The following is a 26,266-nucleotide window of genomic DNA, read 5'->3' on the forward strand; positions in this document are numbered from 1 at the left end:
AATGTAATATAATACACACGCACACATATGTATATATACCTATAACAGGGTGTCCCGTAGATGTTACACACACACACACACACACATATATATACATATACAGGGTGTCCCGTAAATGTGGCGACAAACGTCTGGGGGAGGTAGGGCACATCCATGAGGATTAAGAATTGCATAGAAACCCATGCCCAGAAACGTCATTGTACGCCGCAAGGGGGTGTTGTACAGGAGAGTGCTAGTGAAAAGTGAGGATTGCCTCATTCGAGCGGTAGGTACCATACGAGGAGAATGGAACGTTGTACGAACGGAGAGCTTGCAGACACTCACTTAGTGCATGCAATAGCTGAGCTATATTGCATGCAATAGCTATATTGGATAAATGCGTACTTTTAGCTTCACCCTCTGTGCTGCTTGGATGCAATTTCGCTGTGCTCTCTTCCTATCGCAACAGTATTCAAAAATGTAAATGTTATTTAATAAGTACGATTAGAGTGCCAAATGAATTGTGGCCACAAATGTGAATTTAAGTAAAAATGGAATTTAATCCCGCTCGAAATCTTCCTTTTCAATATGGATCTACGTTCTACGCCTAACAACATTGCTACACTTCTACGTCTCAGTGTTCTTACTTCAGCAGTTCTCTAAAATTTGCTTTCTTTATTTATATATATGTTGATGTTATAAAAATGAAGATTTGGTTTTAATAATGCGGTTTTAAGTATAAATGCGGTTTAAGTAACGAAAGATGTATTCGGAACTCATTAATCAACTCGTTTTAAGGGTTCAAAACACTTTTTCCTTGACAAGTTCTGTTTGAAGCGTTAAACAGAGGAGATTAAAACATGTTTTATTATTATTATTATTATTAGTTTAGTTTGCGTATTTGAAAATTCATTTAAATTTAATGTACTCCATTTGGTAATTCCTTTCCTGGAGAAAAAATTGGTTAAGGCCTTCATAAAGAAGAAAAAAATTCAATTTAGTTCCGACATTTCCGTTTTAATTTATATATATATATATTTAATAGGGGGACCGGAAAGTAAGGTCGTTTTCTTACATTAAATTCAAACGAATAAATTTGTAAAAAGTTTTTATTTTCAATCAATAATATAATCTCCCTCGTTATCAGCAACCTTTTGCTATCTAGTATGCCGACTTCAATCCCAGACCGATAAAAATCAATTGGTTTTTGATTAAAATATCTCGAGATGGCATTTTGGACATCATCCAAATTTTCAAATTTTTTTGTCACTAAGAAAATGTTGTAGGGATCGGAACAAATGGAAATCCGAGGGTGTGATATCGGGCGATTATGGTGGGGGAGGCAGTACCTCCCACCTCAATTCATTATATTTTTCCAGTGTTCGTCTTGCACAGTGCGGTCTTGCATTGTCGTGTTGCAGAATGACGCCTTTTCCGTTGACAATCGAAATATATTTTTCGATTAAGGATTGGTTCACTAAATCCAATTGTTCACAAGGTCTACATTGACAGTTTTTCCAGGTTTCAGCAATTCAAAACGAACAATTCCTCGAATACTCCATCAAACACCCAGAAGCGCCTTTTCGGGATGTAAACCTTTTGTAACTCCTATTAAAACTGCTTTTTGAGCTTTGGATTATCATATAGGACTTATTTTTTTTGTCTCCACTAATCAAACGATCAAAAACGGTTCTGTATGGTGCCGTTGAAGCAATACGTTGCATGTGATGGACAGAGTATGGGGGACTCAAACAACTGTTTTGCTTATTTTTCCATTCTGCTTTAAATGTTCTTGGATAGTCGACCAAGGTTGGTTAAAAGTGTTTGACACGGATTTGCTTCCACTTCTGCCTTTAGCATGTTGTTGTCGACATGCGCACAAACGGTATTACTTTCCGGTCCCCCTATTATATATATGTGTGTGTGTGTGTGTATTTATGTTTATTAATTGATTTCGAAGGATGTTCAAAATAAAAATAAGTAGCAGAAATATTCTGCATCTATTCATAGAATAGCCTTGATTTTGTTAAAATTTTAAATGCTGTGTTAAACTGAATTTCAATTCTTTAATTTTGTATGTTATTTAATTAATTAATATCGTTTATTTTTAATCAAACTAAATTTGAAACCATCAAGTAATATGAACAAAATCCATGAAAGTTTACAACTAATTTCCTAAATTATAACAAGACATACGTTTTCTAGTTATTTCCATAGAACTGTACTATTCATTTCGAAATGTATCACAAAGGAGATAAAGTAGGAAGTTATTTGCATTATATGATATCCATAGCTACCTATCTCCCCTTAGAATTCTACGACGTACCTTTAAATTCGTGCTTATTAATATAAAATTACATTTCGTGTTTTTACTTAATGTATTATTTCATAATTTTTATCAAGTTTTTGATAATATGGAGACACATTTTGAAATAAGCCCTTAAATGCAGGGGGACTACAACAGTGTATAACTTAAACTGTCTAATCTATGGAATCTAATTCTTAGAATTTCTGGTGAAGTTCATTTTTCGATTATAAATCAATACATTTCAATCATATTTCACGAAAAAATTATTACGTTCTCGTTAATTTTTTTTCATTAAGTACGGAAAGTAATTTTAGAAGTTGTATTTTTGTAACCAGGAGTCAATTTATTATTTTCTACAAATTGTTTTTCTGGTTGGAGAATTTTCGAAGAAAACTATATTATGTTTAGTTTTTTTAATTATTAAAGTATTAATTTCATTATTAATTTTATTATTAAAGTGTTATTTTTATTATTAAAGTATTATTTATTAATATTATACCTGGATACAATTTGGATTTTACTACTGTTTTAAATTATCCATCAAAATTTAAGTGGTCATGACAACAGCTGATATTTCAAAAATATTTATTTCTGATTAATGAGGCCATGAATAGGTTAATGTTATATCTCGACGCAGTTTCGATTTTACTGTTGTCTTAAAAAAAACATTTAAGAAGCGCAGAAGAACTAATTCTGCTTTGAAATGGCATTACTATGCCTATCATAGCTATTAAAAAGCATTTATTAATAACATATTTTATGCTTACTGCAAACTGCTAATCCTCCTAAAATTCAAGCGTGATAAGTTCAAAAAGCATTTTAATGGTGCCACGAACATCTTTTAGTTTACTTACAAAGCGATGTTTTATTAGCATTTTTAAAACAATGAAAAACGCATAGAGATACATATAAATAGCAGTCGGACTGCGCTGGTAGAAAGAAGCGGTTCAGGAAAGCTTATTAGCGGGGAGTTTTCCGGCAGTCGTATAGCGAGAGTTGCTCGTAGCTAGCTCCGATTCGTCCACGGTTAAAACCGTGAAAATACTTGTATAGTAGAATATTGTATTGTATTGTGTAAGGGGGGCTGCAACAAATGCGAGAAGAATAAAGCACATATCTCAAGCGAACAATTAGAAGCAGAGATTAACCATCCTGAAAAATAAGAATTACTAAAAAAAGGAAGTCGGGGAATATAATTTTAACAACCATAAACGTATTTAAATAGGAAGTATTAATATTGTTTTAATAATTCGACTCAGAACCTTCCAATAGCTTTATGGATTCCATCGTGGTAAAGTTTGTTTATTGCTTATTCCATCATTGCAATGAATGTAGCTCCTTCGAAGAACGAAGAAGAATTTTTCTCCATGTAGATAAAGTAGCGAATAAATCAGAAGTTTATAGACGGAATTCAGGAGAATTTTAGACAAATTCAAAGAAAATTTTGTATCTTCTAATTTTCTGCGTATATTAGAAATTTTACACTTCACGATGAAATACAGTGGGTACAAAAAGTATTTGCACACATACATTTTTGTTCACAATTTATAAGAAAATGCATTAAGAAATACAAAAATTGGCATTTAAAAAATATAATAAGCTTATTCATTTAATTACAAAAAATACAATAATATTAATAAAAAAACATTTTTTGCAACAATATTAAATAGCTTATGTCAAAAAAGTATTTGCACACTCAACTCAACTTTAGCAAATTTGCATTTTTATGCTATTATTTGACAGTCATCCCGCAGTAAATAACATACGTAAGACGACTATAAAAGGAGGTGTTGTCGAAACGTTATCAGTTGATTGTCGATTTCAAATTGCAATGGCACCTAAGAAATCTGAGCTGCCGATTTCGAAAAAATTGTTTCTCTACGTGCAAATGGCCTAAATTATCGAGAAATAGGTAAAAAAAGTAAATGTTTGCTTCTCTATTGTTCGTTATATTATAAAACGTCATAAAGAAAGAGGATCTACATCAAATAACTTGCGCTCTGGACGCCCAAAGAAACTTTCACTGCGAATAAAGCGAAAAAGCATAAGAGAAGCATCGAAAAATCCATTTGTTAGTGCAATTACTTTAGCCAATGATGTCGCTTCAACATCTGGATTTCAAATCTGTGCCCAAAGTGTTCGAAATGTCCTGCACGATGCACACATTTATGGGAGATCTCCAAGGAAAAAAACCTCTCATAACTGAACGAAATAGACTGAAGAGACTTGAATTCGCTAAGGAATATATCAATATGCCAATTGATTTCTGGAAAAATGTCATATTCTCCGACGAGAGTAAGTTCAATATCTTTAAATTAGATAGCAGGAAATTAGTTTGGAGAAAACCTTGTACTGCTTTTCATGCCAAAAATGTGTTACCTACAGTTAAACATGGAGGAGGTTCTGTTATGATTTGGGGGTGCATGGCTAGCAAAGGAGTTGGTAATTTGTGTTTCATTGATGGGAATATGACAGCTGGAACCTATATTGATGTGTTGCGAGATAACTTGCCACAAAGTGCAATAAAATTGGGTATCAGTAATTCGTACTATTTTCAGCAAGACAACGATCCCAAGCACACTGACGGTATAACACGTATGTGGTTGCTTTATAATGTACCCAGAAAACTTGCCACTCCACCACAATCACCAGACTTAAATTCTTTGGAAAATTTGTGGAATTCTTTGGATTTAAAAATAAGAAAAAGGAAGATTTCAAGCAAATCTGCCCTTATTGAAGAGTGGTCGAATACTGACCCTACTGTTACAGAAAATTTAATTAAATCAATGCCAGCATAATTACAAGCAGTAATAGATGCTAAAGGAATGCATACTAAATATTAGTTGTTTGAAATTTGCTTATATATTTTTCTTTTGTATTCATGCAGGTGTGCAAATACTTTTTTGATACGAGATATTTTAATTTTGTTACAAAAAAGCATTGTTATTTATATTATTGTAATTTTTCTGTTTGTTTTGGATGATTAAACTTATTCTGATTTGGCAATACAATTTTTTTATTTCTCAATGCTTCTTTTTATGAATTGCAAACAAAAATGTAGGTGTGCAAATACTTTTTTTACCCACAGTATAAGATGTTGAAGAACTACTGCTCCTTCATTAACTCTTATTATCAACAAACAATCTGTTTTCTCAAACTGCATTTGGAAAGCATTGGCAGTGGATTTGTATTTCAGAAGAAATTAGTCTATGGACATTTTTTTATAATATAAGTGAGCTAAGATGATGAGGAAATTTAATATGGAGTAGAACTTGTTTACTTTTTCTTTACACCCCTTGTGTTTTCTTTGTGTTTATATCTTGTATGGCAGGTTAAAGATGTATAATCACACTGATTTGGAACAAAGACGCACACAGCGCTCTTTCGTTTACATTTTTGTACCTGATAGACTATGTGTTTGAAGGCAGGAGTTAGATAAATAGAATTTCAGTTCAAAGATTAGAAATTAACCAAGAGCTTTTAAGCTTTAAATATATTTATTGGCTAGTAATAACATCAATCTATATGGGATTGAATGAAAGTTAAGGATCTATTCACTTCTAACATTATTTCATCTCACTGAGCTGATTCCATGTATTAATCGCTTAATATATATATATGTTACGGTGAAACACCGAAATCTGGAGAATGTCGACTTTCACCGGTGAGTGTCAACATTCACACAGTCTCTTGGTGTATGTCTGAAATATTTTCCAAATACTCTTATTTCTGACTTACACCGGTCAATGTCGACATTCACCATGTACTAATGGTGAATGTTGAACATATAACAATATTATATTTTCTTCTCCGTAATTCAGTCGCGAATAGACGCACTTGAGACTTGAAATAAGAACTTAAGAACATAAGAACCTAAAACACACAATACATTCAAAATGAGAAAGGAAAATAATAGAAGTTAAAAACTTACTTAATTATACAGTACGTTCTAAATGAGAAAATAAAATAACAGTAATAAAAACTTACTAAATTATGTGATTCAAATCTTATTTATTGCAACAACTTAAACTATTATGGCACTTTATGACCTCTCTTTTCGACTTTCACCAGAGCATATCTGTAATTGTCGACATACACCGGTGAGGGTCCGAATATACAAGAATGTAGTGAAATATTCGGTCTTTCATCGACGTATTTGGTGAATGTTGATATTCTCCGGTGAAAGTCGACATTCCCCAATTTCGGTCTTTCACGGTTACATATATATATACAAACACACCAAAACGTCCTTGCGTTATAGAAATTTAGGAGAATTTTTTGATGTGCAATGAGTAACACTTTTTAGTTTCTTTGTGATATAGCAGTTTAAAGTTTCATAAAGAAATGGATTTAATATTGAGTAAAATTCTTGAAACCATAGCACTCGAGAAAGTACATACCTTTTCTAAACTTAGAAGAAAATATGACTAACTAGATCATATACATACCAGCTGACTGTAACATTACTTGCTGTATTTGATTTTCTTTGCCATTGGTAGCTATTCTTTCTATTTTCATTATAGTTGTTTGCTTGATTGTTTTATTAAAATTTTGAATTATTCATATTAGGGTGACGAGAGAGTATGCTGCGGCTTCAAGAATTTAATAAAACTCACTCTTTAATTTTACAAACTATAAAGCAAAATTTCAAGAATATGAATAAAATGGATATAATGAAGCTGGTTAACATTTAAATTTCTAAAAAATGGGAAACTTCCATCAAAATACATTCAAAATACATTCAAATACATTCAAAATGAGAAAGGAAAATAATAGAAGTTAAAAACTTACTTAATTATACAGTACGTTCTAAATGAGAAAATAAAATAACAGTAATAAAAACTTACTAAATTATGTGATTCAAATCTTATTTATTGCAACAACTTAAACTATTATGGCACTTTATGACCTCTCTTTTCGACTTTCACCAGAGCATATCTGTAATTGTCGACATACACCGGTGAGGGTCCGAATATACAAGAATGTAGTGAAATATTCGGTCTTTCATCGACGTTAAACTTATTAAAACTCATCATTAAACTTATTCTGATTTGGCAATACAATTTTTTTATTTCTCAATGCTTCTTTTTATGAATTGCAAACAAAAATGTAGGTGTGCAAATACTTTTTTTACCCACAGTATAAGATGTTGAAGAACTACTGCTCCTTCATTAACTCTTATTATCAACAAACAATCTGTTTTCTCAAACTGCATTTGGAAAGCATTGGCAGTGGATTTAGCGTTAAAAATATAATATATATACATATGTATGCATTGTGCTATATTTATAATGAATTATGATAACGTAGCAAGAAAAAATATTAAATGAAATAAAATTTAACAGAATTTCAGCTTAACGCTGTAAGAAATAGGCTGAGTTCCTAATTTTAAATATATAAGTAAAAATATTTGTTGCACAGATCTACTAGAAAATACCAAATAATAATAATAATAATAATAATAATATGAAACTGATTTTGTAGACTGAATGTTACAACAGAAATTTCTGAAGTGTTTAGTTGATATAAATCACGGTTCTACAACACCACAGAAGATTTGATTCGCTAATCCAACCTTACGCGTACACATATTTAATGTGCAATACTTGACTATTTAACACAAAATTATCAATAAATTCAACAGAAATGGACATTTCATGAAAATGATCATTCTCAGTAAAAATATTAGCTATTGAAGTGTTTTCGTTTGCACATCTGAAGTTTGCACAACTTGAGAATTGTATGCTATTAGTTCCAGAACTACAACTGCTGAAGTAAGAAAATTAAAAAGCTTCTCATATGTTGACAAAATAGGTAATCACAATGAGCTCGAATAAAGATTTTTAAAAGTCGGAAAAGTTCAAATTAAGGGAAATCTATACTCATATTACAAAATTATAGTTAATATAAATATGATATAATATCAAAATTAAATTTAAATAATGTGTAATGGAAAAGGAAATAAAAGCAAAAGCTAAACAATATACATCTATACGCAAACATGTAAAACAGAAAGATGAAAACTGAGAATTTGGAGCATATAGCTATATGCGTTAAAGCATTAAGCGCTCCTTCGAGTAATCAGTATAAATATTTCTGTAACATTTTGAATGCTTAAACTTATATCGTTATAATTTTATACTTCATTACTTTCGTTAAATTAAAAAAAAACCATAAAAAACGTACATTGTTAAAATTAGTGCCATAATTTATCTTTTCAAGTCAGTTTTTTAAAGGTCATTGAGTTGCGCTAATCTTACTATTAAATTTTAAGTAAAACGGATTTCTTATTTCTGAGCTTCAGCTCATGGCACAGATAATGTTAAAGAATGCTTCTTTATTTTAAAACTTATATTTCCCGCTATTAAGTTTTTTTTACTTCAAAAAAAGAGAGACTTTTAGAAAAACGTAAACGAATTTGAGATAATAAATAATAAATGTTTAAGGGTCCTAAAATTTATAACTTCGAGAGAAAGACTGAGAACTTGAAAGTCTGACGAGCTACATAAGGGCTGGAGAATTTTTTTTACCACTTCAAAAATACTTTTGTTAAATTCTATACTGTCTTTGATAAATTTACTAAGTTGTGCACATGGTTAGGAGATGCTTGCACTTAACGAGAGTCACCATCACTCACCTGTTACGTTCGCTCTCTGTGGTTTTTGTTTCGATTACTCTGCGATTTGAGATCTCCTTTCGGTCTGAAGTTTGCTCGCAAGCCGAATGGTAATCTTGAATTCAGCACTCAATGCTTATTCGATGAACTCACCAAATTGGGTGCTTAAAGACGCATGCGCGAAAACGGAAACTACTCCTTTTGGCGAACTAGAGATTCGCCAGTTAGGCGATACATTTTCAAATATGGAAAAGTTTGATATCTACTCTTCACCTAAGCACACTGCATCTTAACTGCTCCGCGCCACTTCCCAAGTATTTCGGAGGCGACTTAGCTAGGAGGATGTGCGTTAGTCTAGTGCACCATACGTTTCGCAAGGTTTTTTTTATGATCGCTTGGACGTTCAGTAAAACACATCGTTTCGCACATTTTGTTGCATATCATATGACATTATATGAGCTGCAGATCAGTTCAATACGTGAGTGGCTTTTTTCCGCCCAAGCGTATTCGAGTTGGTATGTGCAATGAAATGTAATAAGTTTAGTATAATTTGATGGTCGTATATCTAGGGGTCTGACCTCTCTAACTGGACCAGAATCAGAGAGCTTTTGAGTCAAATAGGCTGTCAGGCTAAGGTCTTCGTTGTCATGGTTACTTCTTACGCACTGCTGTGCTTTGATCAATAATGCTGCACCCAGTGACTGTAACTCACTTCAAGGACGATAACAATTGCTTTTTCAAAAATAAAAAAAATCTAAAATTTAAAAAATTAACAAAATACCGAAAGTTAATAATTTTATTTTCATTATATTACTTAGAAAGTACGTGGACGTGATAGAGTGTCTTCAAAGTCGGTTGTGCGGTCGGAAATTAATTCTCCTATACATACTTTCTCTTTGCGCTGAGGCTGAATTTTTAGAATAGGTACTTTCACATGTGGTATCTTTTGATACCACATAATACTGATCAGCCAGATGTCAGATCTAAACAACACATTTGGACATCTTTAGGAGGCAACTTTCAACACTCTTTACGCCACTTGAAACTCCGCTCTACGATATAAGTAAGAACGACTGCTACAGGGACTCATAAACTGAGTTTGAACTCAACCTCTAAGAACTATATGATTAAGACACAATAACTATATGATTGTTAATGAAAACCAAATCAACCTTTGTTTTAGCGCGGATGAGCCTTACGCTCGATCACGTGTACGTGTATCATGTCTGTATGCCATAAATTTCTCTGTATTCCCTATTTTCCAGCTCCCATATCACATTTTACTACAATCTGTCTATGAGTTCTAGAGATAATCGACATAAATTGGAAAATTCCTTTTATTCTGAACACAAGTGTATTTTTGTGCATACTTATATATTTATATTTTTTTACTTTAGTTGCTTTTCCTATTGCTTCCATGAAAATCCTTCTACCTGAGTTTCAGCTTTGAAAATGCATATTTTAAACCTCCAAAATACTGCTGACCCACCAGCGGCCGAGCGGTAAAGTCGCGCTGAACACTGGTAGTTCGGTCCGAGGTTCGAATCCCGCGAACGGGATGGCTGCATGGCCGTTTTCGTGGTTTTCCCCATGTGTAACGTGTATACGAGCCAGTTTCCCTTAGAAAGTCCTCCACGAAGGCGTCCCTCCTCTTAGGCAGATAGCCCTTGTGTGCTTTGCCATAATTAAACACACCAAACACCAAAATACTGCTATATTAAAATAATTGCAGACCATGTGTTTTTCCTTTTCTACTCCGCAAAATGAATATATAAATGTGAGTAAATTACTGGACTCAAACTTTAAAAAAATCCGTTTTTATAAACAGTATCATTACTGTTATCATTAGTTTCAGACTATATCAGCGATTATTTTGAAAAGATAAGCATTTTAACTGTATTTGTTAGTTTACTAACTGCGCCACTTTGCTTGGAATTTTTAATTCTTTTTACATATTTTATAGCAAATTAATTCAGTTAGAATTTATGATAAAATCTATTTGATATATTTTTTCTAGGTGAATTTAGAATTTAATTTTCTCGATTATTTTTATATTTTTAATGTTCCTTTACATAATTATAATGGGCAGAAAAGAGACAATTAACTTCGAAAAATCTCAGTTGTTCAGACTCTCTTAAATGAAAAATAAGTATAATAAGAAGGAAGATGGTAATTTTTTTTTCAAAAATCCGCATGATTTGTTTAAGAGCATTTGCTCATGCCCTTGAATTTTGAAAGGAAAATGTGGCAAAAAAATTAAGCTGACTCCAAAGATAAAAAGAAAATTGGTCAAAATCTGCTAACTATATAGGAAAGAAGCTTCAAAAAGTTTTTAAAATTCAATTCACTAAGGACGAACTTTCTGACAAAATTTAGCAGCTTTTTGAAATTTTTAAAAAGAGAAAAAGCAACAATGAATCGCTAAATATTATCACATTCACGTATTTTTAATCATTAGTTTACATCTATTTTGAAAATATTTTTAATGCTGCGTAATTCCAATTGAACAGAATTGTTTGTAATATTTTGCGTATTATTCAAATGCTAATGCAATTTATAATGTACTAAATGATGCAAATAAATTTAATAGGTTACCGAAATCTCTTCCTGAATGTTGTACAATACAGTCAATCTACACTATAAAGTACGAATCAAATTGTTTAGGTTTATTTAGGTTAGTGATTTCTTATTTATTGCTTACATATGATTGAAATAAATCACAACATTGCTAAAGTTGGTTTGAGTTTGGAACGTAAACTGTGAGGTTTTCTCCCAAATTCTCACTTGAACAAGTTTTAATTCAATTAGGTACGTGTAGTTTATCATCTCTTCTTTATGCTTCAAATGTGCAATACATTTAATTCGTAACCAGTGTACTGGTTACTTCCTCAAAACATATCATTTGCATCTGCAAACTTGCGGTATAAAGCAGCTGTCTAAATTCTAAAATAAGATGATTTGAAAATTTCGCTTCATTTTGCCTTATCTTTCAAGCCTTAAAAGTTTTGTATGTGCCTTAGTAACTTAGTTCATAGAATCAGAAGGGATATACATCTTGTTGTATGAACTATTGTAAATAAGTGAAGAAAATCACTGATTGGAAAAAATACAATGCTGATCGAAATTAACGAATGAAATACTATAAACGAAAGAAACTCGTATACGAAAAAATGTACAAAATTAAAGTTTTACGTATATCTATTCGTCTACAGTCTCGTATTTTTAGCTCAAGAATCATCATTCAAAGAGATGAGAAAAAGCATTTCAAAAATCTTGAAACTCGCAAAATAGTGTTTGCATCACAAATATCGTTATATTTTGCATTAAACACTTTCAAATACATGTATTTAAATATTTTTATATTTTGCTTTATTGTTAATTTTCCTTTTATTTCCTATTCTTATTTTTTTGCTTATTATAGCGTTTTAATAACTATTTTTCCCACTATATAATTTAAGATCAGCAGACTCGTGCACATATTTTTTCTGAAAATTACTGAGACTTCAAAGTTTACACATCTTCTTTGTTGTTGGTTTAGAAAAAGTCCTCATATTCTTCGTACAACTGCATCTATAGATCGCTGGTTTGTCTCCAGTTCCGCAGACATTCATGTCCATAGCTCATTCTCAGTCTCTCATAAAAGAACTCAATAGTGGACTTTATTTACTCTTTATTTATCTCACACTACTCAGATTAATAGAACTCTAATTCTACAAAGCGGAAGCCACAAAGCTTCGCTTCCATGGTAACTCGCATGCTCCCTCTGTCTCTTACTTTACCTCTCGCAAGTCATTAACTCGCTACAGGTCATGTGTATACAGAATCTTTTGCGCAGGCGCCGAAAAAAAAATCAATAAGAATTCTTCAGGTTCTTTTCTTTTCTTTTTCCACTTTCTTCCAAATATTAAAAAAATATGGTTCAAAAGTATGAACTTATATTTCAGATAACACGTACCATAAAAAGATACCAAAAAGGCAAAGAAAGAAAGCAATTTTCGTTGGTTTAATAGTTAATTTGAAATGAAAATTACTGAATTATTGGCTTACTTCTCAAAATATTTTATATAATTCGCACCACTGATATTTACTATGTTGAACAAAATTAGAGGCAAAGAACTTCGATGAGAGTATTTTTCCTAGCTTTCCAAATTTCAAATCTGCCCTCGGCTCAGTAAGAGCGAAAGTTAGCTCGAGTTCTTTTATACTCAGCTTTTTCAACTCTAGCCTAGTTTCAGGTTTCAATCTAGATTAGAGACTGATTTCTCTCCCAATGATGGGTTTGATTTGGTTTTGTTGATTATGGCAAAGCACACTAGAGCTATCTGCCTAAGGCGAGGGATGCTTTCGTGAAAGACTAGGACAAACTGGCTCATGTACACTTTCTTTCTTTTCGCCCTCGACAGAACAGCTGGCCAACTGGATTAGATGTTCTTCATCCTGTTGGATTCCGTCGATGGAATAAAAAAAAGCTTATTTTGTCCTTCGGGAACTGATTACATTTAGAGCTTAGTGTTGTGTCCTCCGGGGATTGACTACGTTAAGTGAGAAACACAGAAAGAAGGATCAGAATATGGAAAGAAAGTGCATGGTGGAGAATGTTAAGACTAAAGAGAAAATTTTTTACGACTACGTATCTTGAGCTTCAATCACTTGGGTCGATAAAATGAGTACCAAGTTCGCTTGGGGACTAAACACTGGGGGTCCTGCGACAAGCTAACCACTTGTTAAGGGTATATGCTTACGCACTCCGAGGCCCACGGTCAAGAAAGCAGATTTGCGGACACTTGCAGGCCTTGGCTCGTTAGGGCTTACGTCCCAATTGTTTCGAATATTGTATATACTATCTGCATCGAATTACACACGACACTTCTTTGTATGTAACTACTCACCACTAATATACTACCATTTACGGATTGTATTGTAAGCACAAATAGCAATATACAATTTGTATCGAATATGGTATATACTCTCTACATTTGTTTGCACACGGTACTGTACTATATGTAATTTTGTAGTTACTCTCTACAATTGTTTGCACACCGTACTTATGTAATTATGTAATTACTTACCACTAATATTTATCACTACTTTCTGATTATAATGTATGCACAAATAGCTTTGTACAGATTGCTTTGAATATTATATTTAATCACTGCACTTGATTATACACGGTTTGTACTAATGTCAGCTTTACTTATCCACTACTATTATACTTAATCAAGTACTTATGTTTAATGATCCACCACTACATTATGCAATCATGTTCTGTAACTTCTGAATGCACATTGTAGCACGAAAGTGCAAAGACGTTTATATATACAAAAATTGTGACTCTGTAACATTTTAAAGATTTTTTATGCGTTCCCGGGCTGCGTAATGGAGTTCTGTTTCCGCTGTATGGGCATTATTCTGATAGGTATAACCTTAGGTCGGAAGCCCTTACAGCGGTGATCGGTGATCGGCCCGTTAGGGCTGTTACGCCACTGAGTTTAGGGTTTTTTTCTCATCTTGAGTACTGCAAGGTTGATGTTACTTGCAAGGAGGTACTTTTATTGTCAAGTTCAATGTGTTCATAGTTGTAATGCGTACTGACAGTTATACAATTAAATTACTGTCAGTACATAACATATTAAATACATTAAAAAAAAGTTATGCTGTAGATGCTACATTACCAAGAGTCCGGGCACAGATACAAATGTAAAGATGAAATCTGAGCAATTAAATTACAAATCATGAAGTACATTAAATAAGTGCTAAAAACAAAACAAAGCAAAAAACAAGACATCAGGTAAATTAATAAATGCACAGAGCGGGCTGCTGATGGCATGGTGTCGGAAGAAAGTAACAAAGGAGCCACTCCAGGCTGTCTGCAATACTCTTAGCAGTGCTAGTACAGTCTCTAATGCGGCTGAGCGCATATTTTTTTCTTATTTGTATTCTTGGTCCATGCCGACATATTGATTACAGCGGGTGTCTTTGAATGCGAATTCTCTTTGTGCGGGCGATCATACAGATAGTGATCTGGTTCACCAGTACTGCCACAAATACAAATACATTGATCGCTGTTTCTTAGGCCAAATTTGTGAGGGGCATGCCCTGTCAGATACTGTGTGAGTTGCGAAAAGTCGCTATTTAAATTCTGGTTTATTTTTGGATAGAAGTTATATAGTCTTCTGCCTTCGGTGATCGACTTGATGTGAGGGAACCAAGAGAATCTGCCATCTATAATCACACTCAAGTAGCGGAATTGTCTCACTAATTGTATATTTCTGCCGTGGAGTTCTACGCACGGAATACGCTCGTGCCTTTTTCCTGAACTAATCAGCATTCCTTTTGCTCTTAAAATTCTGAACATATCTTCACTGGCCCAACGGACTATGTTGTTTAAAGCTTTTTGAGAGTTTATCTCGTAGCTGTTATGGCTGTGTCCGTTTGAAACAAGCAAGAAGTCATCAGCATGCGCAATTATTTCTGATGTTTCCTCGTCATCAGATTGAGCGCAGTGTTTGCTACGAGGTTTCACAGATGTGGACATAGGCAGGAGACCTGCATTTCGTCACTTTTTGCATGCGAAAGCCTCCGTTCATTGTATTCGTCTGTCACTCATGCAGCTCAAGATCATGTAAATCAAATCAAATAAAATTTTGGGGCATTTGGTGTTTTTGAGACATTTCGAAACATTATGCGACCACAATGAATCGAAGTCACCTTGAATGTTTATGCTGATTACAACAATATGCAGTTTATTCTGCTTGTTTCTAAGTATCGTGTTCCTGGGTGATTCAGTGCGTGATCCACTGACTTCCCTGCTACAAAGCCATATTGCCTAACATTTATGAGTTTATTCGCATGAATGTAAAATTTTTGTCTTTGAAGTATTATTATTTCGAGAATTTTCCCCATGGCTGGGAGCAGGGAGATGGGCCTATAAGAAGCGGCCTCGTTACGATCTTTATTTCCCTTTAGGAAGAGAGCAACGTCTGTAGTTTTCGTGCTGTCTGGAAAATAGCGAATTCTCCAGCACGCCTGTGTTTAGGAGTAAAGTATTACCTAATGCATGTTATTCATAAATCTGAGAATGTGGTTATCAAGCCCATCCAGCCCCGGGGTTTTACTGGGATTGGGATTTTTGATTATGTCATTCAGTTCCTTTCTTGTTAAAAAAGGCTCAGAGTCAGCAAGGGACGTATAATGCTGTTCAATACTAATTCGTATTTCCTTCTGGGCAATCGTGTCTTTATGGGGATCATCGTGCTGGAAAATCGTTTCCAGTACGTGTGTCACAATTTGTGAACTAGCATTAGCATTCTGACAGACTGACGTAATTAGACTGGTAGGTTTGAAGACTTTATTATGAGAAACATTTGAATAGTCTGCTATATTTTTCAGTTACATTCGTACAATATTTCTGTGAACATTCCAGTTTAGTCTTTGAAACCATTAAGGCGGTTGTACGGTGCGCGGTTTTTCATGAATATCATTCCCGATGTCTCTCTTTCGTTTTTATAGCGGCAGCCTTGGAAACGGTGCCTAAGGACGCGAACTCGACTCCATTCGGCCGCTAACATGGAATTCCACCATGGAGTTTTATTTGTAGCTCAGTGACTTCGCCGTTTAAATACTTGATCACAGAACATATGAAATGCTTCTATTATCATACTGTATGCCATATCGCACCCTTCTTTATCACTTGCATTATCACAGGCTGAAACTAAATGACAAACATAGAGAGCCAAGTTGCTGAAAAATTTCTGAGAATATTTTGTTTTGTTTTCCATATATTTTTAGCTCGCGTTGGTGTTCTAAGTCAATGTCGAATATAATAAAGCGGTGGTCACTTAATGATGGGCAATCACCAGACATTCCAGTTGTTTGTTAATGGGTAAATAGTACCAGTTGCTAGTGTAATCTGGCCAATTCTCTGCCCGTGTGGTCCAGAATGTTGGGGTACTGTCAGCTGAATTAACTATCATCAGGCCATGGGATGCTATGAAGTCCAGAACTGGCATTGCTCTTCTGTTTAATTCTGGTGCACCCAAAGAGGGCTTGGGGTATTGTAGCCTCTCGCAACAATTTTTGCTGCGTGAAATAGAATATACAATTATATATTCTATTTCAGTCAGCGCGAATGTGATGTCATGTGAAGGCGGAATATAAACACTTGTGAAATCAATGTTCCCATAAAGGCTCTAAAGCTGAATAGTTATTTTCATCTTTGTACATTAGTAATGGTGTGAGTGGACCGTTTTACACCATTGCCTCTAGATTACTGATTCATTGAAATATTTTGGATGAATTCATGCCTAACAGATTTTCCATTAGTGGTGTGATATTCCTGCAGTAGGCCACTGGAAAGTTATTTTCCATTACAACTTGGGCTGCGTTGTTTGTTGCAGCCCAGCATCACTGGAGGTTCCCACTGGAGGTAGGACGGAGAAGCCCTATTGCCCATCGGGAAAAGGACGAAAACGCTCATTTAGCCTTCCCGTTCGCCTGGAATCGAACCTAGATTGAAACTAAGAGTATTCAGCGATTTTGCCGCTTAGCCGCTGGTGGTCTCTCGATGAGAAGAGCCCGCCGATATTCTGCTAATTCGTCATCTGTAAATTTATTAAAATTATTGCAAAAAAAGAATTTCAATTTATTAAAATCTAATAGAACAAATTTTACTAACAAAACATACCGTTCACCTTATACTTAATGTTTCAGTAAATAGTTAATTATAAGTATAATTAATTTTTTAAATTACAAATGTCGACGATTGCAGAATACCTCCTCAGTTCTTTTTCTTACTTATTATAACTATATCTTAGGATTATGAACTAGTAGTTTATCGCTGACAATTTTTCATTAAGGTTTCCCATATGGCGCTATAAAATTGTATTAACTAATCGATCATTCTCTTAAAGCAAAAAATAGAATGACTCTACTCGTTCTCAGTGAATAATTCGATGAGCATTTATAACTCATGACGAATTGAGTTAAGGTTTACTTGTAAAGCAAAATAAGGGCAATGAAGAACTATGAGTGTTATTTACCACAAATTTCCAATGATGAACTAATTTGTATTCATCCTCATAAATTTAATTTTCAATTGGAAATTGGAAATCTCTTATTTTATAAAATATGTGAAAATACACTTGAGCAGAGAGAAAAATAACAGGGTTTATTTGTAGATTCATAGATTTATTTTAGTGAATAGAAATCCTAAAAAATTATTCTAGAACCACACCGTGAATCAGATCCGAGACTTTCTACTTCCCGACTTGATATGCTGACCGCTATTCATCAAAGTCACGAGGGAGAGAAGTTTTGATTACATTACCAGTTGTTCCCAACAGGTATATGATGCATCAAATCTTCCAGAAGTTGGACATGAGTATTTCTCACATTATCATATAATCTTCAAAATCAAGATATGTATTTAAAATGCCGGGATATATTTTTTAAACATAGGTTGTTGACTTTTGCGCTTTTAATAACCAAATTATGGAAACAAAGTGCTACAAAACATAAAACATAAATGAATGAAATTAAGATTCACATCGTAATGAAATTAGGTCACAATTTCTCACTTAATTTCATTACGAAAATCATATTTGGTTAAAACAATTGAGTATGCATTCACAAAAGAAATATACAAGATGATTATATATATTATTTCTCTGTTCAGATTTGTAACAGGTATACCTGATTTATTATGTGACAAAACATTGATTTTTCAGAAATCCGAGATTCTAAACACTATTAATATGTGCTTCCTTTGAAATAGTATATTAGACTACACTGAAGTGACAAAATTCATGGAATAGCAATATGCAAATATACAGATGGCAGTAGTATCGCGTAGAAAATGTATAAATGCGATGTGCTTTGGCAGGGCTTTCATTTGTGTTCAAGTTATTCATGTGAAGAGGCTTTGACGTGAGTATGGTCGCAGGACAAGAATTAACAGACTTTGAACGCGGAATGGTAGTTGGAGCTAGACGCATGGGTCATTCCATTTCGGATATCGTTAGGGAATTCAACATTCCGAGATCCACAGTGTCAAGAGTGTGCCGAGAGTATCTAATTTCAGGCATAACATCCTACCATGGACAGCGCAGTGGCCGACCACCTGCACTTAACGACCGAGACCAGCGACGTCTGCGTAGAGCTGTTAGTGTTCACAGACAAGCAACACTGCGTCAAATAACCGCAGAAATCAATGTGGGACGTACTATGGACGTGTCCGATAGGACAGTGCGGCGAAATTTGTCTTCCTTGGGCTATGTCAGCAGAAAACCGTCTTTACTGACAGCACGACATCGCCTGCAGCGACTCTCGTAGGCTCGTGAGCATATCCGTTGGTCCCTAAACGAATGGAAAACCGTAGCTTGGTCAGATGAGTCACGATTTCAGTTGTTAAGAGATGATGGTATGGTTCGAGTGTGGCGCAGACCCCACGAAGCCATGGACCCAAGTTGTCAACAAGGCACTGTTCAAGCTGGTGGTGGTTCCATAATGGTCTGGGCTGTTTTTACATGGCATGGACTCGGTCCTCTGGTACAACTGAACCGAGCATTGACTGGAAATGGATACCTTCAGCTACTTGGAGATCACTTACAGCCATTCATGGACTTCACGTACTCAAACAACGATGGGATTTTTATGGATGACAATGCGCCATGTCACCGGGCCACAATTGTTCGCGATTGGTTAGAAGAACATTCTGGACAATTCGAGCGAATGATCTGGCCACCTAGATCGCCCGACATGAATCCCATCGAACATTTATGGGACATCATCGAGAGGTCAGTTCATGCCCAAAACCACCGTCAACACTTTCACAATTATGGACGTCTATAGAGGCAGCATGGCTCAATATTCCTGCAGGGGACTTCCAACGACTTGTTGAGTCCATGCCACGTCGAGTTGCTGCACTTTGCCGGGCAAAAGGAGGACCGACAAAATATTACGAGGTATCCCATGACTTTTGTCACTTCAGTGTACATTATCTCAAAATCGTAACCTAATAAACAAAGACTAAAAAAAAGCTTTTAATGTCCGTGATATGAGATTATTACCAAGCTGAATAGTCATTTTAGTTTTTGGTTGTTTTCCCCTATAACACGTTTCCATGAAGACTGAATTTAACACTTTAATTCTAATCTTCCTTTGTAAAACACTAGTTCTAATTGCTTAGTGTCCTTAATATACCTAAGAACTTTCTTTTCAGTTCCCTCGAGAACTCCTACGGGATTTTTATTGCACTTACTCAACGTTACAGCTGCATAAGATATATATGGTTTTATGATTGTCAAAAGAAAGTAAAAATACTATTACTTCCTGATATTTATGTGGAACAGAATTTTGTAAGTTTTCGAAATGACACTAGACCTACCTAATGTAAATGCAGAACTAAATATACGGTCTTTAGACCAAATTTATTTCATGGTTAGTTAACGTATATTATATGTTAAAAATTTGCTTTATCATGTTGTGTTTAAAACTTTTTGTCTCTATTACATTAAAAGCATTGCAGCCCAGCCGGTATAGTAGCCTAGCCGATATAGTAGTTAGTAACCCTGACTACCGTAGCGATAGACCCGGGCTCGAATACCGGAGAAGGCATGGTTGTAACTGTCCGTCCCTTCATAGGAGGCAACGGTGGCTACCTATTATGTGCTTCCATAACGAAATGGCCACCACATCCGACCCTTGTAGTGGCGAAAAGCTAATGGCTATTAAATAAGGCGCCCGACGATTTAAAAAAAATAAAAGGTGTTCCTATTCAAGCCTGAGCCGTTCTTTTAACTTCTGAATTGCCTCATGCAACATTTTAAATTAATATTATATCATCTAGTTCCAATCTTAAATTGTTATCCATACAATTAAATAAGCATTTATTATAGTTGAAGCTAAAGAATTTTGATTCTAAAGATTTGGTTCAAAAGAACCTACTTTTACAAGATAATTGTTAACTGTTTCATATCAAACTCGCAAGGTATTTTCTTCGTCCTTACCGCCTGCTTTCTGGGATTAAATTGAGAAAAACATATGGCTAGTAGTCGGAAGATCTGGAGTTCAAATAACAGCAACAGCATTATCCATTTTTCACTACTTCTATTCCGAAGTAAAAATGTCTAATAGTCTGTACAGACTTCACTCTCCATATTCTTTCAGCTTGCTTTAATACATAGGGCTTGATTTAGTTTATAAACAATTTTCTCACTAACTTTAATTTCTTGATACCCATTAGGTTGTTCCATATAAAGGACTTCGCTTAACTAACCACGCACAGAGGGAAAGAAAAAGAAAGCTCTATGTTTATTGACTATTTACGAATTTTTTAAAAGGTTTTTCTCGAATGTTTGTAGACACATTGGGATATTTTTGGAAGCAGGCAAGATGAAAAATGAGCAAACGCTTTCGCCGGGAATCGAACCACGGACCTCTGGAATACCGGCCCAGCGTGCAGAACCACTACACCACGAAGGCACGCTAGGAAGGCGGGAGAGATACCTTATATACTCCCCCTTTTAAAGGGCGACTGGGGATTTTAGGGGACCCAATCGCCAAATCTTGGGTGAGGAGAATCATCATCCAACACCCTTTTAGTTCGGTCGCTAATGTAGAGACATTAGGATATTTTTGGAAGCAGGAGAATTGAAAAATTAGCAAACGCCTTCGCCGGAAATCGAACTACGGACCTCTGGAATACCGGCCCAGCGTGCAGAACCACTACACCACGAAGGCACGCTAGGAAGGCGGGAGAAATGCTTTATATGTTTAACTTGTATGCATATTTTATTAGGATCTAAGTTTTAGCATCAAACTTGAGCACTGAATTTTAAAGTGTCATCAATTTTCGTTTACGTATCCTGATAGTATGCCATTTATTCCAAGAAAATGATTTTACTTTTTATGCTGAAGTTGTTTCATCGTAATTCTTTGAATTAGTAAACACCATTTAGCATGAGAAAATTAAAAACTCTCCTTACATGATCTTAACATTTTCATCATCAGGTTTCCATGAGCACTATATCTTCAAATATGCCTTTTATATTATCTTCAACCAACTTGTTTCAAAATTTCTGAAAGATTTAAAGCACCCTTTAATATTATAATTTCTTTCTATTTCGAGACTTTCAGCTGATCAAAAACATTCTGATATATTTTATGAGACAACAGATAGTTTTATTCTTTTGATTTCTTTATTCTTCACAATCTAAGTTTTGTTAGACGTCAGACAACACGTGGCTCCGCGATCAAGTATCCATTCATTTTCTGATCGAATATTATCTTTCATATCTTGTAGTAATAGTACGCTCAGAATTTTCTCTAGTCTGCTACTTTTACTCTTTAATATGATTGAAATTTGTCTTTTTTATTACGTCGCTATTTCCATCCTTTTTTATATTTTTTAGGTTAAAAAATAGCTTTCAGATTATACCAACATTTTTCAGCTTTATGCATCGTTTCCAATTTATAGCGAAAATTTATTTGTATAGTAGTTTAACAAGGAATTACAAAGAGAATTTCAAACAAACTATTATTAAGCATTTTGAATAAAGTTTTAAATTATTTTAAAAAATTTATTCTTTTTAAATATTGATATTTTGCTCTAAATATTTTGTGCATTTCTGGAAATACGCTACTCGAGACTGTGGGTGGAGTATTTGTTCTCTTTTTAGATTTAGTAAAATGTTTTTACTGTTATGCCTAATGAAAGAAACAGAAAAATTAACATGTAAAAACATGTTAATTGTGTAATTAGCCGTATAAATTAACATGTAAAAACATGTTAATTTTTCATGTAAGAACATGTTAATGTGAATATTTTTGAAACAATAGCAACGAATGTTAATTTTAAGTCCATTCATTAAAAATATAATAGAACGAGCAAATAATTTGAAACCTCTCTCTTTATTAGATAAAAGCCTTAAAAATTTAAAAACACGAATTTCAAGAAAAAATAGCAACGAAGAATATCGTTTAGTTTTCAGCTGTAAAAATTAATAGTTTAATAGCATACCTATATGTATTTCCCTTCTTTTCAATGATCACATTTCCTTCAGTCATGCTTTTCTGCAGAATATATTTCATTAAGCAGTGATACTAGTTTAAATGAAATTCATCTAAAAAGACTTTAAATGGTTGCCATCGAACATAAACACCTTAATAACTTTTGAACTTTTGAAGGTACAGCTTTTTGAAGGTACAGAGATTTTGCTTATATATTTAAAAGGACTGCAGATAAAATGTAAGCCAATTTTTAAAAAAATCAATGTTTTGACAATTTTTTGGCACTATGTGCCCTTAAATTTTTGGCTTGCTCTAGTAGTTTCTCCTCCTTTAGTAAGTATCCCTCATAGATTTAGTAAATATAAATATCTCTTCAAGTCCTATCTTTTAAGCGCAGTTTTGAAGCGCCATTTCTTACTTCAATTATTCTATTCTCTAAATACCTTTTATTTTATTAATCTTCTTATCTTATATATAAAGACTTCCAAATTTTTTTAAGTATCTTGTATGCGTGAACTGGAGCTCAGAATGTCATTCATAGAACAAGAAATCATACCATTAGCTGGAACATAATTTTTTTCATTCTTATATTTTCTTCATATCTTGAAGTGGGTCTATTTAAGAATATTTCTAAAATCTTTGTTTTCAGAAACAGGCTCAATTCTAAATCTATGTGCTACAAAATTCTCCCAGTCTAAGTTTATTATTTGGAATATATTATTCTTCATATTTTCTTTTCATACTCTATTTGAAAAGCATTTACTGCCGCGTGCAAACAATTCCTTTATTTCGCTTAAAAAGCGTTTCTCGATTAATTGAATTCCTAGTATGCAGTTATCAGCAACCATAAGTTAGGCGTGATTTCTAGTTGAAATTTCATTCATGCATGATATTCTTGCTCTACTTTAGAAACTTTAATTTAAATTCATTATAAAATTTTCATTAAGACACCAGAGCGCATCTTATTTGGGACTACAACTGGAATTATGGTTTCACTTCAACATTGAGCTCTGGTGGGCACTGACTGAATTCAAGCCGTGTTTATACCGCAGAAACTGTATTTTTACAACGCACCATTTTTGTCTTTCTGCATTAGTGAAATATAGTACGGTACAATTTAAACCATTCTAAATGGTTTAAATTGTACTATACTATATTTCAATTGCAATTCTCTCCTGTTTCTCGACATTCTGGTCACACGTAACACATCCAACTTCAGTACTACGATTTACCGTAAACCCTCATCGGTTTGCCTTCCACCACACTTCAAATCATGTCATCTGACTAAAAGAAGTTAGCTTCAATTTATTCCTATGTTTTCCATGCTCTTCAAGTTTGCTCCTCCAAACTATCGCTTGATGAAGAGCTAAATTATTTAAAAGCAATAGCTACTGACAGGGGCTTTTCATCCAACATTATTAATCAAGAAGTAAAAAAATTCTCATCTCAACACACCAAAAGGCACACTCCTGTTTTAGGAGATTATAAAAATTATGTTGTCATTCCCTTCTTACAATCAATTAGATATAAAGTTGCACGTATTTTGCAGAAATTTAACTTTCGGGTCGTTTATTCTCCCATCAGTAAAATTCCGAGTTCCATATTCAAGGTCCCCATTCCGGATATGAATTCCTGGAGTATTTGCAGGATTCCTTGCCAGTGTGGTTTAATTTACATTGGCCAAACTAAGAGAGCCTTAAAACTTCGCGTTAAGGAACATGAGGCATATGTCAGAAAAAAGGAAACACAAAAGTTTTCTATTGCCCAACATTGTTGGTCCGGAAATCACACTTTCAATTTTTCTGCTGCCAAAATTATTCAAAAAACATTTTCCATTGGTGAACTGGATTTTCTAGAGGTATTTCCCTTTCAAAAAATTTTTTCTGTTCTAGTTAACGACCCTAATTCCAATCTATCTTTGCCTTCAGCCTTTTAAGAAATTATGTTTTAGTTCTGATTTCATCAACAGATGATGCAAGTAACTTATCTCTTGTCCAGGCTTTCTTAGCTTATCTCATCTAATCATTATATGTTATCTCGTTCATTTAAGCTTTTGCATCTGAGGATGATGGTTCTGTAAAACCATCGAAACTAATCCTGTGAAAATTTGAAAATACGACGCTGATTTTTGTTGTTTGACTTCTAAATTAACATTTTTAAATGATTAAAAATCACGGTTTTCTATTTTAATGAAAGTATACCATCTGGTTTAATACGGCGTTTGTCAAATATCATGTAGTAAAATGCATTGACATGCAAAATTATCTTTATATCCTCAAAAACATTGATTTCTGAACTGCTGACTAACACGAATTTATTTGGTATGATACATAGCATCATATCACATTAACATTAAGTGCTTATGGCGAAAAACTATATTCTTGAAACATTAAGCCGTCTTAAAGATGTATTATTGTCTACTGTAATTTTAAGTGCCCGAGAGTTGTCCAACTGAGGAATTTTTTTAAATATTCGATGTCATATAAAGATGCTTTGAACCTATTCACACTGAAACAAACCCTGAATTACAGAAGGTCTGTAGAAAACGTACTCCGTGCAATTAACTTTCCACATTTTTTAATTATTTCATGTTATTATTATTTTCCTTTAAGAAAAATCGATTATCAAATTGGGTTAGATGGTGATAAATAAAATTGCTTTTAGAGCAGTGTGTGAAAACAATTATCAGTTTAGTTGGTTATTTCATGAAATACCATTATTTTTGTGAATATAAAGATAGATTTGGATACCAACATAAAACAGTATTGTATTATTCAGATGATATAACTTCCGTTACAAATTAATAGAAAATATACGTTTATTAATAATACAATGCTACAAATTTTTTAAAAATTAATATAGTTTTACAGAAGGAGAAAATGAAACTTTCTATTAACTTAGTCATTCTCTAACACAATAAAAGGTAATGGTGATCATGCTCAGTATTTAGGTGAATATTGCTTTGCATGGTTACTATAGTTTCTAACCATAGTTAATAATGGGAAAAAAGCATCACAAGGAAGCCTAATGTGTCAGAAGTACCCAAAAAGTTAGAGTTCAAAAAGCTTTCACAAATCAAAAATTAGAGTCTTCATCTTCAAAGAAATCTTTACATTTTCCATACTTTAAAAAGGTGATTTACTAGATATCTAATGTTGTAATATGCAATTTTTTTTTATATTTTAACACATCTGTTTAGATTTTAATGAAATATCACAATTTTAATTTATTTCTACGGCAAAGTTTTAAATTTTAAAATTAATGCGGAAAATCTATTTATCTCATCGCGTTTATAATTCTTTATTTTTTATAATACCTCCATTATTCAGCAGTTGTTTGACAAATATAGTAACTAA

The 26,266-nt window shown here is 33.7% G+C and overlaps 2 protein-coding genes across 4 annotated transcripts in view; one reads left to right on the top strand and one right to left on the bottom strand.

Moving 5' to 3' along the window:
- The window catches only part of LOC118186365 (uncharacterized), a 205,373-nt gene extending 195,912 nt beyond the window's left edge, over window positions 1–9,461 (bottom strand). For 2 of the 3 annotated variants that reach the window (XM_035356443.2, XM_035356444.2), the window contains exon 1: window positions 8,925–9,461. The gene's annotated coding sequence lies outside the window, so the exon portion shown is untranslated. The remainder of the gene's footprint in view (window positions 1–8,924) is intronic. The other variant, XM_035356445.2, reaches the window with a different exon arrangement.
- The window catches only part of LOC118185644 (uncharacterized), a 390,931-nt gene that overhangs the window by 178,011 nt on the left and 186,654 nt on the right, over window positions 1–26,266 (top strand). The window lies entirely within an intron of this gene.

The sequence above is a fragment of the Stegodyphus dumicola genome, chromosome X1 (genome assembly GCF_044657685.1).
Source record: "Stegodyphus dumicola isolate Sdum_Otavi_A_Nest chromosome X1, ASM4465768v1".
Taxonomy (NCBI): Eukaryota; Metazoa; Arthropoda; class Arachnida; order Araneae; family Eresidae; genus Stegodyphus; species Stegodyphus dumicola.